Source organism: Chrysemys picta, chromosome 2 (genome assembly GCF_011386835.1).
Source record: "Chrysemys picta bellii isolate R12L10 chromosome 2, ASM1138683v2, whole genome shotgun sequence".
NCBI lineage: Eukaryota > Metazoa > Chordata > Testudines > Emydidae > Chrysemys > Chrysemys picta.
This window is the reverse complement of record NC_088792.1, coordinates 174,004,869-174,024,952: the sequence shown is the minus strand read 5'-3', so window position 1 is coordinate 174,024,952 and position 20,084 is coordinate 174,004,869. Positions and strand designations below refer to the sequence as shown.

Sequence of the window (20,084 nt, the reverse complement as noted above, 5' to 3'; positions counted from 1 at the left end):
CCAGTAACTGCCCCCAGTGTGCTAATTATTTTCTAAACAAAAGAAAGGAATAGTCCCAGCCCTAAAGAGCTCTAACTGTGTTTTAAAAAAAGAAATGGACAAAGGAAGCAATACAATGTCTACAGACAAGGTGGCTAAATATATAAATGTTAATGACTCAAACTCTCCATTAGCCATCAACTAGTTTCTATAGGCATAACACCAGAAGTGGATCTTCAGGAAGGATCTGAATGGAGAAGGAAGTGGCTTTGCAGCTGATCTCAGGAGGGGAGGTGGGCATAGCTGTCAATCAGGTGGACCAGACTAGCAATGCAGAACAAGGATGGATAAGCAGTGGAAGCAGCATTATGTAGAGCTTACAATGGAAGGACAACAACCTTAGAACCTCAGCCCTGCTAACTGCGCTGATCTTCTCCATAGACTCTGGGTTTTCAGACTCTTTTATGGTCTGCAGGAAAATTCCCTTCAGATTGGCCACTAGTTCTCCATACCGTTTAGCTGTGTAAACAAAGGACTGGGAGCACTACCAGAGCTCAGCCCTTTGGGCAGAGAGCCACTAGGGTGTGGCTAATTCCTACTGGCTCTGCAGCTCCCCACCCCCTCTCTAGCCATTCTTACCATTCACTAGTGAAGATACTAGCACTGCTCACCCCACACCAATCCCTCTCTGTGCTGGTGTAGCTGCCTTCCCATAACACCTGACCACCATGCACCCAGCTTGCTCCCTCTTACTATGGGAGTTTTCTGTAAGAAAAGGACTGATAGTATTCCCCACACACACACCCCTTCTGACATCTGCAGGAGTGGGTTGTTAGCCTCTTCCTCTCCTTTCAACCCTAGGGAATACCACCACTGAGGGCAACTACCTGCTTCCCCACCCCTCTAAAGCACTCAGCTCTTCAGGGGAAGAGGATTGCTAAGATCCCTGCCTGTCCAAAAGTGCTCCAGCTAGTCTCCTGCTGAGATGGGAGAGATCACGGGTGCCCTAAGAAGACTCCTCTGGTAGGTGAGGGGGTGGAAAGGCGCTGGGAGCAAGTGTGGGGGCAGTGGCATGGTGGGGAGTGGTACATGGAAGAGTGGGTGGGTGGGTGACATATGTAGTAAGCTTCACTCCTAACTTGCCCTTTATATGAGGGGCTCGGAGTGGAAGGGCAGGTACTGCTGGTTTCTTTCCCCCACCTCCTGACCTACGGGGAGGCGGCAGGAGAATGCGGAGCGTGGGGAGGAGCTGGCTGTCCGGCAGGGAACAGCTGCTGCGCTGAGATCAAAGGGGTGAGCGCTCAGCGAGCAGTCGGGACGCTGGGGAGTGGTTTTCTGACCGCGGGAAGGGATGCCACATGATTGACTGGTTAGATTCAAGCTTGGGAAGAATTGGTTGTATGAGGCACACGGGGCTTGTTTACCAGGGGGAGGGGAGGCAGGCATAGGAGCCAGGGGGTTTGGAGTGGTGACTGAGAGGGGATAGGGACTCTGCACTTATGGAGCCCCCCTTCCTCCCCCTGTGAGCTCTGCTTATCATAGGAAGGCACGTGTTCTTCCACCCTCTCCCTTGCAGCTGGGGTAGGCGATGGGAGGGAGGGCTGGCTCGAGAGCCTCAGCCGCTGAGCTGCATTTGGGGTTGATTGGACGTGTGCAGAATGGGTGGGTGTGGTGAGGGCGGGAAGGAGTGGCTGTGCGCATTCAGTGCAGTGTGGGTGGGGAATGAATGGGGCTAGGAGCTGAATAAGCGCTCTCTGGGGAGAGAGTAATAATAGGTGGGTTGGACTAAATGAAAGCTGGGGTGTATAAGACTATCAGATAATGCCTTTTATGCACCTGAATGCTAATTAGAATGGACCAGTGTTTTGTCAGTAAGTATGAGAGCTAATGGAGAGAGTTTTAGTTGTAGTGTTTTTTGTGTGGGATGATGTGGGTATGGGGGAGATCAAAAAGGAGATGAATTGAAGAAGAGTCTACTGAAGGGACAGAACAAGACAGATGTCGTGGAGGTAGAAGCAGCAGGATTTGGCATGGTTTAGATATAGGGGGCAAAAGAAAGAGTCAAAGATACTCCACAAGTTATAGCAGTTAATTAAGGTGGGGGGGAGGGGGGATGATGTTGCCTGTGACGGGAACTGGAGGTAACCGAGGATGTGGTAGAGAAGAAAACAAGTTTGGGTTTGTCCATGTTAAATTTAAATTGGTGGTGAAACATCCAGCAGATGTTGGAGAGATTGAATGAGATTCAGGATTGAGTGGATGGAGAAAAGTCTGGAACCAGTAGATTCCCAAGTCACTGGTATGGAGATGGTAGTAGTAAAAATCATCTCAGTGATTGAAATTTCCTAAAGATAGGGTGTAGTAGTCTTTTTCTGAAATAAGGCCTGCTCCCTTATTTTGCCCTATAGTAGGCTGCTTCGCCTGCCCCACCCCCAGCTGCACAGCCTCTGGCAGCACATTTCAGAACCAGCCAAAACTTAGTCCAGCCAAAATACTGTTTTGTGGTAAACTAATTAACTGTTGTTTGTATTGTACTAACACTTGGAGGCCTAACCAAACAAACACACAGTAAGAGACAAGCTTACAATGTAAACAGGAAAGACAGACAAAGGGGGGAAGACAGAGGCACAAAGAGATGAAGTGACTTTCCTAAGGTCAGTGGTGAAGTTGAAATTAGAACCAAGGTCTCATTGCATGTAGTCCAGTGCCCTAGCTACAAAGCCTATCCTGCTTCTGATGTTGTTAACCATATTATTAACATAGGCTCTCAGCTCTATCATTACCATTTCTTTATGCCAAAGAAATATTGGGACAAACTGAAGTGTTTTCCTTGATCTATTTCATACATATTCTCAGAATAGAGCTTGAATGTTCTTCAAATGTTGGAGTATTTAAATATTTGGTCTTTATGAGTAGTAACAAGAACTTCAGAAAACTCCAGTATAAACTGTGGCAAGCTCTCAAAGATCATCTCTACTACTAGGATAAACACTAGAAAATGTCTATTGCCTCTGTTTACTCACCCTCTTTTGAAGTATGCTACCAAATGTTCCTAAAAGGATTTTAGTTTAAATTTACTAGTTTCATGTATTGGAGCTAAAAGGGGAGCTAGAGCAAATTACAAAATTCTTCTGACTCTCAGAGTGAAAATGGCATAACTGTGACAACTTTGTTAGCTAGCTGCTCAAACACAGTTGAGTCTTGATTGTTCTACTATAGACACATAATAGCTATTCAATTGGAGAGTAGTCTAGCTTCATAAATCTATTCTAGTGTTTTTTTAAAAAAGAAACAAAGAGAAAATAGAGATCATATAATTATCTCCATTGTTAACATCTGGGCTAGATGCCTATATTCAGTAGAGACCAACAAACTAATATTGTGCCCCGATGTGGTGGTGTAGGGGAAATCTTTTTTTTTTTTTTTTTTTTTTTTTTTTTTTTTTTTTTGGTAGGTGGAAAACTGAGCATGTTCTTATGTTAACTGATTCATTGCATGGGCAGGAGTTTCTAATCTTCTCAGTCTCAGTTTTTTTGTTGCAGCTGTTGTACTACCAGATCAGCCATGTAATTTATAATAGGATGCTATTGAAGGATCTAAGTAATGAGTAAGGCTCCTATTTCGTTAGAAAATATCTTCAGGAATATACACCTGACACTGAAGCAATCTCATATCTGAACTAGGCCCTGAAGCAAGAAATATAAGCAACTGTAATTGGGCCAACATAGCTTACCCCAGCACTTCCATGATGATAAAATCTTTTCTGGCATTGAAGTCAGGGCTGGCCTTACGAGTGGGCAACCGCCCAGGGTGCTGTGGTTGGGGGTGAAGGTGGGGTCAAGAGGCAAGGAGCAGGGTGGGCCTGGGGTGCAAGCTGTGGAAGGTGGGGGGAGGCAGCAGGGGCTGGGGGCAATGGGGTGGGGGGTGTCCGGGGCATCAGTGGGGCTTAGGGTGCCAAAATACAAGTGTGCCCAGGATGCTATTTTCCCTAAGGCTGCCCCTGATTGAAGCATTCCTCATTCCTACAAGGGGCTCACTCCAGGGTGAAGTAGAAACACAGCTGATTATAGGCTAGATCCTGATAGATGCTGAACCTCCACAGCTGTTATTGGATTCCAGTGGGACTTGTGAGGGCTCAGCAGCTAAGAACTTCAGGCATTTTGAGAGGAAATTTGAAATACACAGGATGGCAGGTCAGAGCAGCCATACAAACCCAAACTTGGATCTGCTAAGGCCGACCTGGCTATAACTTATGCCAATGTCAGCTCCATTTAATTGGACGCAAGCTTACACCAGTATCCTCTTAAACTATGAAAGGACAAACTGGTGAGCCTGTTATCTGGCCATGAATGGAAATGTCTGGGAAGGTGAATGTTCTCAGTGTATTAGAACGCTGCCCTCTCTTCTCCCCTTCATCCCCTTAAATCAGTTAGCAAACTGTAATTTTGTGTGTGTGTGTGTGTGTGTGTATATATATATATATATGGAATTGCTCTTCACGAACAAAACAAAAATTGCTCTACTCAGCACACCTGACTTGCCCAACAATGAGAGATCAATCTGTGCAGGTGCCTAATGCAGGAGGGTCAAGGGGAAGGAGAAACAAGTTTTCAAGATCTAAAGAATTATGCAATTACTTGAAAGGAAACTAAAGGTGTCTTTCATAATTTAAAAATGTATTCACGTTCTATAACGTGAAGTGTACTTCCCCCTTTATAAAAGTTCTCCTGAAAAAAATAATAGTTCTTGCTGTACTAACTGAACCAGGAAAGAACACAGACAGTAAACTGCTCCTGGATTAACGAAGAATTGCTAGTATTTCACTCTGATTTTAATACATCCCTTAGAATTTTATATATGGCATTTCAACCATGTCCTCTCTTAATCTGCTTTGATGGGATTTTAGATATATGGAGACAGTATTGCTTAGTGGTTCCCCCTCTGTGAAATGGGCATAATGATGCTTGCCTCTTTTGTAAAGTACTTTGAGGCCTACAGATTATTACTTATTTTTGGCTTACAGAATTTACTTTTAAAACCTTAGGCAGCTAGTATTTTCCACTTAGGAACAGATTAGTAACCATGTTGTTTTGGAGGCTGCCAAACAAGGCTGGCCTGGATTCCATAATTGCACCACTCAGCTGGGGTTTTAGCTGTGTGGTGCCAGTTGATACCAAGTGGAGAGAGAGGGCTAAATTCCCTTTTGCTGCTTTGTCAAAAGACACTTATAATATAAGCCATAATTAGTTGATAATGTCAGTCATGTTTAGCCTCAGCAGAAACTGATGTGGTTAGTATCAAGTTGCCAAGGCTCTATTCCTTGTCTCATTCATATGTCAGGGCTTGAAAGAGAGGGCTCTATCAATAGAAATTTCATGGGCTTGCAGGATCATACTCTTAGGAACAAGGTCTCAGGTTTTCTGGCCCCCCTGTGCTGCTTGAAAATCAGGCCTTCTTCTCTCCCCCCCCCCCCCCCCCCCATCTGCTCATCCATCCATGCCTGGTATTTGTAGAGCGCTATTCTACATAATATCTAGGCACTTAAATACAGACAAGTTAAGGTGACATCAGACCCAGATCAAAAGCTTAATCCCCCTGCACAGAGGTTTTGTAATTTGGAGCAGCGGGATTCAGCTGAGGCCAAAATAAAACTTGGAGAAAATATTCAGGACTCAAGCCACCCCCTCTTAGTGCTTGCATCTCTGGCCCCTTTGTGCTAGAAACCGCCTCAGAGAGAAGTGCATGCATCTTTCACTTATGGAACAACATGCCTTTCACTGCCTTTCAGGTTCCTGAGGTACTGCTGAGCCTGGGAAGCCCTGTTTGCACAATTCCTATGGAACTGGGAGCTAGGTGCGTAGCCATAGTGCGCCAGAGCCCTTGTGCAATCACATGGTGTCCACGTAAATAGCTCTGGCTTCTTCCTGACCCTGGAGCAGAATTGCTAAACGTTCTTCAGTAAACCCCTCCATCCAGCAGAACAACTTGCTTTTGTGGAGCTTTCCTTCCCTCAGGTCTGAAAATGGACCTCGCCCTATGTTTTAACTGAACTGGAGACAATCCTTTACTCCCTCAAATCCAAAAGGTTGAATCCTCCCATCAGTACACAGCCTGACTATCTAGGCCCTGTGCTGAGGCTCTCCAGGAAGAATGGCTGAGGGAAGAAAGGAATGTTCATGAGGGCTGTGAAATGGCCATGCAGACCCTATCCATGGTCACTACTGCAACCTGAGAGATGCAGCAGGTTCTGTTCCTGTTGCCGCCCCGTCGCCCTATATGACTGGGTGGGATTTGTTCAGTGGATTCAAATAACCATTGAGTTACCTGCCCCTTTCTAAATCTCCCTGCTGAGACAGAGAGAGTCCCTGTGGAGGTGGTCTCTGCTGCATGTAAGGGACCCGTTGAGTGGTGGTGGTGTTCATGTTTATTCCAACCAAGAATTGATGTCCCATTCACTAGGCACTGTACAAACACAGTAGTAAACAGTCCCTGCCAGGAAGGGCTCACAATCTAAACAGACAAGACGGGCACAGGGTGCAGGGAGGCGTCTAACACACCAGCAGTGTAAACAATGTGTTGGTAGCAAATGTCTCAGTTCCCCAATTTTGTTTTTTTGGTGAGTTTAGTTAGGAGGGGATATGCTGAATGGGGAGGCAAGGGAGATGAGGAGATGAGGCAGGTGTGGTGGGAAGCTGTGATGGAGAGAGAGGGTTGCAGCAAATGGCCAATCAACACAGGGCAGAGAAAGTCCAGACAAAACTGTAGAAAGTTCTCTGAATGTCCACGGTGTTAAACTTGGCAAAACAAATTCTTCCATCCCTAATGAGAACTGTGGTTTAAATAACTCAGCTGGCCAAATACCTAAGAGGACCTTTTTGCTAGAATTCCACATCCAGCCAAGATGGTGTGAAAGGCACCAGTGGAGGGAATTGTTATGAACATCAGACCTAGGACTACCTGGAACCAGGGTGGATAAAAATCTGTTTTTTTTTAAATTATTATTTAAATCAGATTTTTTATAAGTTTTTTTTCCTCAAAAAGCATTTTATCTAAAGATATCTTAATTAAACTACATTATAGCTCAAAGATATCTCATCATGGAATAGGGATTATAAATTCTATTTCTATAGTATGAGCATAATATATTCATGTAATGCTTAAGAAAAGTTTTGTAAATTAGTTCCAATAGTTCATGGATTAGTGACCCAATCTTATGGGGTTCCAGGGGCTTCTGTATAGATTATTTAGGTTAATTGTTTTATCTGCCCAATGGGATTCAGTGCTCAATCTAGAATAGGGGTAGGCAACCTATGGCATGCATGCCAAAGGCGGCACGCGAGCTGATTTTTCAGTGGCACTCACACTGCCCGGGTCCTGGCCACCGGTCTGGGGGGCTCTGCATTTTAATTTAATTTTAAATGAAGCTTCTTAAACATTTTAAAAACCTTATTTACTTTACATGCAACAATCGTTTAGTTCTATATTATAGACTTAGAGAAAGAGACCTTCTAAAACGTTAAAATGTTTTACTGTCACACGAAACCTTAAATTAGAGTGAATAAATGAAGACACGGCACACCACTTCTGAAAGGTTGCCGACCTCTGGTCTACAAGATACCATCAGAGATGCTTAGTTTTGCAGTTCTCAAACTGTGGATTTGTCTCTCCAGAGATGACATGTTTGTTAACAGCAAAAATGTTTTTAAATAAATATAGAGAGGTGAGAAATAACAACCTCAACCCAATTGTCCCTTTGCAAATTTGTGTACACTGAGTACCTTACCTCCCTTACCTCGCTCTAAAAGTGCAAAGCTTCAAAAAGTTCAACAATAGAAGATTGTTGGGGGCAGAATAGATCTGGACAAGGAGAAGAAGTCTGGAGGTAAATGTGGGAAGGGAGGGACAGGCAGTAGAAACAAAAGTGAAACTGTTTGAGCAGCAAGGGATTTGAGATCTACCATACCATTCTCTAACTAGAAGGGAAAACCTATAATGGCAGCAGGCCATAAAAGAGAATAAGTTTGGGAATAAGAACCATTCAAGAAATATGCTTGCCGATGATGTTTTAAAGAAAGTTACACCAGTGAACTGGTGGAAGTCACTTAAGCACTTGGATTCAGAGACTGTTGAAGTGATAATCTCTCTTTTAACAGCAGTAGCTTTTTCTGCTGGTGTAGAAAGAATATTTTCTTCCTTTGGACTAATTCATTCCAAATTGAGAAATCGTTTGGGACTTGAAAAAGCAGGAAGCTTGTTTTTCTTTTGCAGATTATGAATGAATATAATTTGAATAATGCGTACTCGTGAGAGAAGGATGGTCTTGTGGTTGAGGGACTGGAACTTGGAAGATCTTCGCTCCTTTACCAGCTCTGCCACAGACTTTCTGGTGACCTTCAGCAAGGGATGTGGGGCCAACTTTTCAAAAGAACTCTGCTCCCATTTAGGCACCAAATAAAGCAGCCAGATTTTGAAAAAGTCTCAGTGTGTTGGGTCTCAGCAACTGAATATCTGGCCCTTATCTTTTCATGCCTCAGTTTCCTGGCCTGTGTCTTGTTTATTTAGACTGTAAGCTCTTTGGGCCAGGGTCTGACTTACTATGTGTGTTTATACAGTGTCTGGCACAATCTAAGAGCTACCTTAATGCTGCTGCCTATTAGCAGCAGGACTGTTGACATCAAGACTATCTAGAACTTTAGCATCCTTACAGATGCTGTAAACAGTGTGGGGCTCAGTTCTCAGAATTTGACTCTTCAAGGTGGTGATGCAACATAAAAACGCCCTGGAAACATTCATGAGTGAAGGAAGTAAAGTTTTGAAACAGGCAGAGCCAAATTCATCCCGGATGTAATTCCAGTGGCTGCAGTAAAGTTACACCAGGAATTAATTTGTTCTGTTTTCATCTGAACAAAACAACTGATCACACGCTTACGGACTCTTTCCTCCATCTTTATATAGATTTAGGCCAATACTTTAAAATGATTACACTGTACTTTTTTTATTTAAATAATAATTGTCAAGGAAAAAGCATGAGAGTGGGAAGAAAAGGACTACATTCTGAAGTTAATTTATGCATGTTTTCAGACTTGTCTGCCTAAGACTGGGCACTGCAATCGCTTGACTTTCGGGAGTGCTGAGAATCACAGCTCCCATTGACTTCTCTGGGAACGGTGGATACTTAGGATCTGTCTAAATCAGGCTACTTATTTGGGTGCCTAAATAGGAATCTAAGTACTTAATTTTTGGAGAAAAGTTTTTAAAAATTGACCTTATTTCATGGTAGCATGTTTAGATTTGTTTTCATTGTTCTATACCCCCGTTACTGCTCAGAGTATGTTATTACCAACTGACAGCTGATGTATGTTGTCCAAAAGACTCTCATCTCTCTCATTTTTCCTTCTTCCCTAATGAAAGCATCTAAATCACACTGTAGGCTTTACAGTTGATCAACCCTTTTGATCAACTGTCAATAATGATGACAAAGTTTTCAGATTATGAAAACCAGTTCCAAGGTATTGCAAAGACCAAGGGGAGATTTTCAGAGAGAATCAAAGCCAACAAGAGAGAACTGATTAGGGGTCTGGAGCACATGACTTATGAGGAGAGGCTGAGGGAACTGGGATTGTTTAGTCTCCAGAAGAGAAGAATGAGGGGGGATTTGATAGCTGCTTTCAACTACCTGAGGGAGGGTTCTAAAGAGGATGGAGCTCGGCTGTTCTCAGTGGTGGCAGATGACAGAACAAGGAGCAATGGTCTCAAGTTGCAGTGGGGGAGGTCTAGGTTGGATATTAGGAAACACTATTTCAGTAGGAGGGTGGTGAAGCACTGGAATGCGTTACCTAGGGAGGTGGTGGAGTCTCCTTCCTTGGAGGTTTTTATGGCCCGGCTTGACAAAGCCCTGGCTGGGATGATTTAGTTGGGAATTGGTCCTGCTTTGAGCAAGGGGTTGGACTAGATGACCTCCTGAGGTCCCTTCCAACCCTGATATTCTATGATTCTAACTGGAGTGTTATATTAATTAGCCTGGAGTGAGGCGTCTGAAAGCAGAATGGAGCTGTATCAGCATATTGGCTCTAAAGCAAGAAAGAGCTGGCTGAAGCCCATTCATCTGCATGTAGTTTTAGGATGAATTAAAGTTTTGAAACCAGGGGGGTTTACTGAAAAAATGACATTTTGGAAGAAGCAAGTTGGCTGCTATGAATATGAATGGCAGCAGAGCCAACATAAGCTCATGTTTCTTTTATTCTTGGACCACTGTGAGGTCCAGATTTTCCAGCATGACGTGCTCATGTTAAATGACTCTGCAGAGCGATCTGCCAATTTTTAGTGGGAGGTAAATATGAAAATAAGCCATTAAGTTCTCTTATGTAAATGTACTGCATGTGTCTAAAAGGCCAAGTTACTCAGACATGATGGGATATGTGTGTGCACTAGGAAAAGGAGCGGAGGTGAGAGTGGACAGAAAATATAAACCATTACTTCAGTGTTTGGCAGAAGACAGGAGAGTAAATAAAGTATTGGGATGTAAAAAGGAAAAAAACAGAGCAAAAGAGGTTATTATAGTAGTATACAATGAGCCAGTGAGACTAAACCAGGGGCATCAGGATAAATTCGTGTGAAGGGTACAGCCGAGGGTATCAGGAATGACAAAGGGCCTGAAAGTTAAGGGGACAGGCCAAAAAAATTATGCTGTGGTCCAGATACCTGTATAGATCAGATGTAACTCAATGACAGTCAATAGCAGTAACTTGCAAAAGTTAGTCTAGAAAGGGGCCATATATTAGACAAGAGGTTAATTAGATATGGGGATGTGACTGAGTTCTACACAGCTCTTAAGATACATAAGGTGGGTGTCAAAAACCTATCTGAGCAGCTAACAAGTTCATAAAGGGACAGAAATGAAAGCAGAAAAGGTCCAGACTCTAACTATCAAAGCAGTAATAGTGGATGTAGTTTAAGAATTAAACTCATGCTTAAAAGGAAGGAAACACTGCAGGGTGTAATGCTAGTTTTTTATTATTATTATTATTATGGGGGACAACAAATGTAAAAACAGGGACAGGAGTGCGGTCAAAGGGTCAAAAGAAGGGAACCTGACGGGGACACCGAGCAGAGAACCCCGGACAGCGCCCACTGCTCCTCAAAGGTGTCAAGGGAGCCAGTGGACGCCACCCAGAGGAACTCTGCCCGGATACGGGAACGGACAGAGGACCGGAAACAGGCCCACAGTCACAAGAGCTTCCATTGGCCAACCTCCTCTCCCTGGTTTTATAGATGACCTGTTTAGCCAGGGCCAAGAGGAAGTTGACCAGAAGGTCCCATGACTTAGTGGGGCCAGGGATAGGGAGTGCGTAAATGAGAAGATGAGGGGAAAAGTGCAACCAAAAACGCAACATAATATTGGTGAGGAGCCGGTATAGGGGCTGCACCCTGGCACACTCCAAGTAAACGTGAGCCAGGGTCTCCCTCACGCCGCAGAAAGGACAGGTGTTTGGGACAGGGGTAAACCGCGCCAAGTACACGCCCGTGCTCACAGCCCCATGAAGGAGCCGCCAGCTGATATCCCCGGCAGGCCTCGGGGCCAGGGTGGAATATAGGCTGGCCCACCGGGGCTTCTCACCCTCAACAGGTGGATTGACCTAGTAATGCTAGTTGCTAGATAGGTGGATTGACCTAGACAGGCCACCAGGCCTCCTTCAATCCCCAAATGTTGTTGATCAGAGATTGCTGAGTTCACCGGATGTTGAGTAATTTTATATATTGTTGTGAAGAACTGCTCCTGTAGGATTCTGCTACCATGAGTTACAGATGTAGATTAAAGATAACACAACAAAAGGGGGCAAATGGCATTACATAAATAGAAATTAATAATACAGTTATTCAGATTACTTCAGTGAGTCTGACCAGGGAATAAATATCCCAGCTAATAAACAAAGCAAATATTCAGGCTTAATTTTTAAGGTGAGGCAAAACAGTTCAAATAAAAATAATGCTGAACTTTTGCATATCCCCGCTTCCTATTTTAAACTGCTGAAAATTTAATTTTGAGGTTAGAATAAAGCACATCAAATAAATGCAATGGGAGTTGAGAACCCAATTACCAGTGGTGTGTCTGAAAATCTCCACATTGCCTGTAATCTTAGACCAAGACTTTTAGAAAGAGGAGCCCAACTTTTTGGCATTCAAGTCCATTGTTAGGTACCTAAGTCAGAGTTCTAATCTTCGGAGGTGCTGAACAAATCCCATTGAGATGGTAACAACATTAGCTCAGTGTGATGTGAAGATAAAATTGTGTCTAAACTGAGATGCTTTACATAAGTAGGGTGAACATATTTCCCAAATGGAAAATGGGGCATCGCATAGGGCTAGCCTGAGCCCCCACCCCTGCCACGCTTGGGGCTGGCCCAACCCATTAGCCCAAGCTCCCTCCCCACAGGGCTGGTCCAAGCCACTCACCTGAGCCCCCCTCCCTGTGCGGAGCTGGCATCGCTGCTCGCCTGAGCCCTGCCTCCCCTCTGTTCAGGACTGGATTCACCACTCACCCCTGCTCCCGGCATGTTCCGCCGCACCCCACTTTTCCACTTTTTTTTGCAAAAGTGGGCATTTGTCCTCTTTGCTCTTGTCAACTATCAGTTGGCAAGAGCAAACAGGACAAATGCCCACTTTTGCCAAAAAGTTGGGATGGCCAGGACAGGGCTTAAAAAAGGGACTGTCCTAGCCAAAGTGGGATGTATGGTCACCCTAATAATTAGGAATGGTTGCGAGGCTTGTTAGCAACACAAAAAATTAATGAAATATTACTTAAGGGGTGGGATTTTCAGCAGCACCTACAGAAGTTAGGTGCAAAATTTTGGAAAATGGTTGTATAAGCTGTCTGTGCAAAATATACATGCAAGGATCACAAACAGGTAATTGTGCATTCAAAATTGGATGATACCACTACATATCTTGCACACACAATTCTTTATTTGCACACCATGTGTGTATTTAGCAGATACATACTGAAGTGTTTTGGTTTTTATTTTGAAATCTGGACCTTTGCTTTCACTGGGAGGTGGATGTCTAACTCCCTTAGGCACTTTTGAAAATTCCATCCTAAATTATGATCCTAGAGCTGTTTAGGTTTAATTACATTTTTATTTAAATGAAAAAGGTAATAAATATGCTTTTTGCAAACTTTTTTTTAACACTTTCAAAATGACCCATTTCTTTTTGAATTGCTTCAGAGGGCTGTTTTCCTTCCAAATTGCAAACTATAATATGCTTGTCAGTTGAACTGACTCAGTGGTGTTTACCATCCTGGGCTTCTAGCCAGGCTAATCTTAAAAACTGCAATTACCATTGTTAGGAATAGTTACAGTTCTCATCCCATTTCCTCTGCCTTCTTTCTTTTTTCCCCTCAAGGAAGTCCTCCATTTTCCTGTCAGAATCCTGAGGAGCCCCTTAATTTCTCCTTAGCGGGTTCCCACACTGCACTTCACAAACCTCAAGGGTGTGGTTGTAGTCACAGTGACTCCTTTTCCACCCAACTCTTTTTTGGCACCAATTCCACACTTAAGCTTACACAGAGACCTCACTGGGAAGCAGTGTGAGGCACTCCTTTCCCCCAGGATTGACATCCCTCGCTGGCCTGAGGGGTTTAAGATGGGAACCAGGAATTTCCTGTGGAACAGGGTATTATCATTAAGACATCTACCAGGTCAACACACTCCATCTGCCTGTGTAGCACCAGGGGTCTCAAACTTTTTTCATCTGATGTGAATCCCAGTTAAATGCCTTTGTAATCACATGGTCCACCTCCCCTCCCATTCATGATCATATAAGCAGTTGCTGCAGAAATGCTCACCACGAAAAGTAATGCTAGAAAAACATATAATGTAACTGTAAGTGACCTTCTAATGTAGGTTAAAAGGGAGGGTTGGGGGAAGAGCTAGCACCATGTAGGGTTACTACCTGACCAGTACTTGACAGGCCTAGCTGTTTTTTTTTTTTTTTTTTTTTTTTTTTTTTAATAAATAGATTTGCCAGTTGCCAGAAAAATAATTTAATTTGCCAGGTTTTTTTTGACATGGGTCTAAAGATTTGCATTATTATCACAGTACACTGGGCTACCTAACGTTACGTTTCCGTTTCCAGCTAAAGATGTTGCAGTGTTCCCACTTCTGCAGTTTAAGTAAGAAAATGTTATCACTCTTATCTATATGTGTTCTCTCTCTAGATACTATAAGTGACTGTTGAAGGGGGGCTTGCAGAGTTGGGGTTGCAGTGGGCTTGCCTTGTGCGGGAAGGGAGGTGCTAGGTTTTTTGCATTTCAAAGTTGGTAACCCTAGCACTGTGTGACCAGCCAGCTGTGTGTGGACCACGAACATGTGCTGTGTGGGCCACAGTTTGAGGACCTGTGACCTAGCATGCAAGCAAGGTTCTGTTTGCTGCTGTGTATCTTGAGAGGATTGGAGGATAACTTTCTCTTTAAATGTCCATCCAGTTCCACAGGGAAAAGACCACATCTTTCTGTTAGTCTGCTAGAAAAGCCACCTCCAACTCTTCTAATGTGCGTGCATCATATTGTTGTTGTAGCCACCAGGTAGACACACACACATGAGGGTTACAGCACCCTGGGTGCTGGCTACCAGGCAGAGCAAGTTGAGTGTGAATTTTCAAGTGGACAGCTGTTGTACTTAAAGTACTGCACAGGATCTTTTCAGGGGGAATAAGACAAAACACCACATTTATTAGTAATACATGTATTCATTAACACTGTATTATATGCATATAATATATTACCCTTACACTCACACAAACACACTCCGTCTTGTTGTTACCAATTAGTTGCTCCCCTTAACTTCACTGGCCAGGTGAGTTAGATGGGGGAGGGGGTGGAGCCGGGCTTCTGCCGATCTGGATCGATGCTCCCATGTTGACAAGATGAAACCCGGGGTTCTCTGCAAGACACCTCACTTTTATAGCAGCTTTTTTTTTATGCAAATCTATACCAGATTCAAACTCTGTGTCTGTGTTTATTGGTTCTTTGTGCTGCTTTTTTTTTGAGTGTTGTCCCAATGCTGCAAAGAGGGTGTTTCCAAAAGAAGGTGCTTGCTTTTAAACCCCCCCCCCCCTCCCCCCCCCCCCCCCCCCCGAGGCCCTCGGTATGTCTGCTTGTCTTTAATGAGCCCACTTGACACGTTTTATTGTCCTTGGGTCTGGCTCCCAGCCCCTCTCCAACAGTTGAGGCTGTCTGGAGGTGCTGCCTTCCATGCCTTGCTCATTCACACCTCATTCATTCAACAGGGCAATTGATTAAGAGTGGAGGAGGGGAGTTCTTGTTCTACTGCTAGCAAAAAGAAATTTTCTTTTATTTTATTCTATCCTTAGGGGCTATAATATTATACCAAGGGCAATGCAAAGTTTCTAAATGAGGCTTTGATACAAAGTCCCATGAAAACAGAGGTCACACGTGGGTAGACCCACCACAAGGTTATATGAAGAGGCACAATGTAAAGTCATATGAAAATTATTAGAGATTTATCTACACAGCCAAGTCAAGACATCACAGCTGGATTCATTAGAATGTCTGGAAGGTGGAGATAGTGCATTGATCTATTGAATGAATTTGGTGTGCTGTAATTTTAGCTAAAATATGTGCTGGTATTTTATCATCAGTGATTTGCAGAGTGGAATATGGCAGTAATCCAGGAATAGGAAAAGTACAGCCTTCTCAGTGAAGCCTTTAGAACAAAGCTTCTATTTTATGCTATAGCTCAAATGAATGTAAAATGTCCTTAATCTCAACTGTCACCCTCAGCTCAGCAACTGTCTTATGTTATGTTGTGAGATAGGTATGGGTTGTATATCCTTATGATGGTATGAGGAGCAGAATATATTCACCCCCCAAAAAAGTTTTTCACTTTGTGAATTCCAGTCATGCTGCAAGAAAGAGAAAACCATGGTTATCTTGTTACTGCCTCTCACTCTAAGGCTTGGTCTACATTACAGAGTTATGCTGACAAAAGGCAGTTTATGTCTTCCTAACGATGTCATTTGTCTACACTACACACTGGCAGGAGCAAGACTAAGGGCATGTCCAGGAATGTAGCAGAGAGCTGCTCGCAGATCAAGTCATACCAGTGTAAAGTATCAGAGTCTAAAGGCAGATAGTGGCTAGCCAGCAGGCAAGCATGCAAACAAAGCTTGTTTTAGTCTAATCCAATCGTCCTTTTCACACATGCTCTCTGGAATGCTTGTTGCATGGCTTATTACTCTAATAAAGTCAACAAATAACCACAACGATAGTTAGCAGTAGTGAAGCGCTTTTTGTTTCAAGAGCTTTACAAAGGTGTATAAGCATTACCACTACTTTACAGATGGGAAAATTGAAGCACAGAGATAACTGACTTGCTAAAGATCAGTGACTCATCACTGATGAACAGGGTGGATTGATTTAAATCAAGCTGAATAATCCATTTTAATGCGCTTTTCCATTTGTACTTCAGTTATTTGCTAAAGAAAAGTGCATTCTCATTGGTTGATATAACCCTTAAAATAGGTTGATTTACAGCTAAATAGAGTCATTACATTAGCTTTGGCACATCTTTTTTGCTACCTACGAGGGTACCCTGTAACTACATATACATTTAAGCAATTATGTAGCTTAATATTTTCAGATTCTTATTACTTGTACATCTTTAGTATGTTAGAAAATGGTGAATGAGATATTGCTTATTTACTAGATAATTAACATTTTGCTGATTTGTGTCAAGCTGCATTAGGATGGTAACGGAATTGACTTAAACATGCACAACAGCATATGAAAATTATTTTGATTAAACAAAACAACCTTAAATGTTTGGGATACATAAACTTCTCTTATTAAAACTAAATGAGTTATTAATGGAACAGAGAGATTAACTATCAGTAAATTAAACTGATTATTTCATATCAGCCTGAGAAAATATGCATAAGTGAAAGTGACTGGAGATTATATTCCTACCTGCCTAAGTCTCTGGAAAATGAGAGCCTACACAATTTAGGAGACTTCTATCCTGCAAACTTTTAAAACTAGTAGATCTCGTTCCCTTCCTTGTTTATTATTCATGGACTGGAAAAGTTTTCCTGTTTGTTTTTTTCCCAACTCTGAGTGAATTAGTCCAAATGAAGAAAATATTCTTTCTGTGCCTGCAGAAGATGCTACTGCTGTCAAAACTGGTTTAGCATGTCACAAACTCTGTTTCCAGGTGCTTAGCTAGTGACTTCCACCAATTCAGCGGTGTGACTTTCTTTAAAGTAACTATCACCAGCAAACAGGTACTGCTTGAATGGTTCACCTCCAGCACTGAAATTTATTATGGGTGACTAATAGATGGTCGTGTCATAGCTGCAGCGTCTTGTTCAGCAGTTAGGAATCCACCCTGGTACTTTGGGTTGAGAATATTGCCAAGAAAACGAGGTGGAGTAAGTACTTGATCCATCTGCTTCTTTACTGCCTGCAATGTAAAACTGTTATTGGGTATTTCTTTCTTCAGTGTCTCTTGATGTTCTTGCCAAATTTCAACAGCATCAGCAATACAGCCGCAATCTTTCTACAGTTTGTCCAAGGCTATGGAAATAGGTTTTAGTATATTAGCATATTGTCTACTTTTCTCTTTAGTCTGAGTTGATTAGTTTGGTTGTGAAGTTCCATCTTGAAAATTCTATTTTGTGATGATTTTCTTCACAAATTGTCATCAGAATAGGCCAGCTTTTAATAAATAGCTCAAAACAGTCCGCCGCTGAAATCTATTATACATCTTGCTCCTGTTTCCTTCAGCAAAGCTGAAGTGAAGTGACTGTTATGGAAAGATTTTTCAATTTCAACAGCATTTTCTTTTATTTCTGGAATTGTAGTTACATCTTTGGCTAAAAGGTGCATGAAATTAGCACTGCACCCCTCTGCTATAAGTTTCAGTTTCCCTCAATTATCTTTTTCTAGATTTCTTCTCACATTTATTACATTGGCAGTAGGACTGCCGATTCATTGCAGTTAATTCACGTGGTTAACTCAAAAAAATTAATCGTGAGTAAAAAAATTAATCGCGATTAATCGCACTGTTAAACAATAAAATATCAATTGAAATTTAATAAATACTATATTTTGGATATTTTTCTACATTTCATTTATATTGTATTCTGTGTTGTAACTGAAATGAAAGTGTATATTTTGGATTACAAATATTTGCACTGTAAAAATGATAAAGAAATAGTATTTTTAAATTCACCTCAGACAAGTACTGTAGTGCAATCTCTTTGTTGTGAAAGAGCAACAAGAAGTAGGACTGAGTGGACTTGCAGGGTCTAAAATTTTACATTGTTTTATTTTTTAATGCAGTTTTATTTGTACATAATTCTACATTTGTAAGTTCAACTTTCATGATAAAGAAATTGTATTAGGGGCATTGAAAAATACTATTTCTTGTTTTTTTACAGTGCAAATACTTGTGATAAAAATAAATATTAAGTGAGCACTGTATACTTTGTATTCTGTGTTGTGATTGAAATCAATATATTTGAAAATGTAGAAAACATCCAAAACTATTTAAATGGTATTCTATTAATGTTTAACAGTGCGATTAATCACGGTTAATTTTTTTAATTGCTTGACAGCCCTAATTTGCAGCATTACCCCTGACAAAGCTATTATTGTTCATAGTTTACCGCTTTTACTGCTACTACTTTTAAATATTCTGCTGTATGAATGTAATTCTAAGAGCTCCTCAATGTCAACTGGCAGAAGGCCCACTCATATTGTTACCCACACAACTTTGGGGCTCCCACCCCCTTTCCAGGGCCCAATGGCCCTCCACAGGTTAATGGGACCTTGTCCCAGTAAAGGAGCCTTTATCACATAGAAAATATTCTTAAATATGCACATGTATTTTAGTAATTAACAGTCAATCAACAGAATACACACACCAAACATCTAATGCTCACCAATCCCCATAAAACAGACTGATGTCTCCCAATGGCCAGTCACAATTTGATCCCATCCAGGGCTCCAGCTTCCACAGAATCCAGTCATGCAGGGGTTAAAAATCCTACAAGGGCTGGTCTTGAGCTGTATCTCGGAGTTAAGTTCCAAGGAGCGTGTTTCCTGATGCTCATTATATTGTTAAAATGAGAGTTCTTCTTATCAATACCTTATCCAATTATTTTACTCAAAGCATATCTATGCAAAAACACTAACCAATCATTTTCACTATACAGGGGTTCATATGCCGAAGACAGCCTACTCATTAACTTTTGTATTTTTCATGGTTATTAAAATTTCTGAATTTATGCTTTGTTAGTGGAATACATTTGAAACAGCAAAGCCTTATACTTTTTATTATCAGGAAGAAGCTGCAGAAACTCAAGGCTAGCTTTTCCATTCTCATGACTTTGTGAATATATATCTATCCCTGATAGAAAAGTATCCGCTGTAGCATTCCTATCTGCCTGCCTACATCAAGGCCGAATTCTCCTGACTCCGTAGTTTTTTTGTTTTGTTTCCAACTTATGGTGGCTGAACATAGCAGATGGTTGTAGGTTATGCTAAGTCCATAGGCTGAAAGTCATGTCAAGTCCAGGCCTCTTATTACAATATCAGGCTTGACACACACACTATCCCCCAACTAGGGCCGGCCCTAGGATTTTTGCCGCCCCAAGCAAAATCAATTTTGGCCGCCCCCCCCGCCCCCGTTTTTTTCTTACCCTACCCCCCGGCCCTGCCTCAACTCTGCCCCTTCCCGAAATCCCCAGCCCTGCCTCCTCCCTCCAGGCTCTCAAGCCTGAGAGGGAGGGAAGGAGGGTGAGCAGCAGCGCGCGAATCAGCTATTTCGCGCGCTGCGGCCGCTCGGGATCTCCCCCTCCCTTCCAGGTTTGAGAGCCTGGGAGGGAGGGCGAGTAGTGGTGCGCGAATCAGCGGCAGCAGCGGAGGTGAGCTAGGGCGGCCGGGGCGCATTTTTAGGGGTGGCATTCTGGCGCTGGCCATGCCGCCCCTAAAAATGTGCCGCCCCAAGCACCAGGTTGTTTTGCTGGTGCCTAGAGCCGGCCCTGCCCCCAACATTTTGCTGCCATAGGTATCCAAAAGGTATCCT

The 20,084-nt window shown here is 42.6% G+C and overlaps 1 long non-coding RNA gene across 4 annotated transcripts in view; it reads left to right on the top strand.

The window, feature by feature from the left end:
• The first annotated feature begins 1,103 nt into the window (after positions 1–1,103).
• The window catches only part of LOC101938866 (uncharacterized), a 34,487-nt gene continuing 15,506 nt past the window's right edge, over positions 1,104–20,084 (top strand). Inside the window, exons 1-2 of one of the 4 annotated variants that reach the window (XR_010598732.1) lie at positions 1,647–1,850; positions 5,768–5,832. This is a non-coding gene — a long non-coding RNA (uncharacterized LOC101938866). Of the gene's footprint in view, positions 1,273–1,646; positions 1,851–1,898; positions 1,989–5,767; positions 5,833–20,084 lie in introns of those variants that run through there. The other 3 variants (XR_010598733.1, XR_256692.3, XR_010598734.1) reach the window with 3 other exon arrangements.